The following is a 251-nucleotide window of genomic DNA, read 5'->3' on the forward strand; positions in this document are numbered from 1 at the left end:
TGCGGTACCACAATTCTTCCCCCTTTTCATCCTCACCTCTATATACATATACATATGTACATACTATTCACGTTGAATGGCTATGATCGTTCTCCGCACGCCCAGGATCGGCAAATCATTCGAAAGGATACGGAATAGGAAATGGAGTGTGTTGAATGAGGAATCGAACATGTTTTCAGGGAGGGCGAGGGTGGCGGCGGTGGCGGCCGTTCCGTGACCAGCGCTGGTGGGGGTGGAGGAGGAGGTGGAGG

Source organism: Habropoda laboriosa, unplaced genomic scaffold, assembly GCF_001263275.1.
Source record: "Habropoda laboriosa isolate 0110345459 unplaced genomic scaffold, ASM126327v1 scaffold22, whole genome shotgun sequence".
Taxonomy (NCBI): domain Eukaryota; kingdom Metazoa; phylum Arthropoda; class Insecta; order Hymenoptera; family Apidae; genus Habropoda; species Habropoda laboriosa.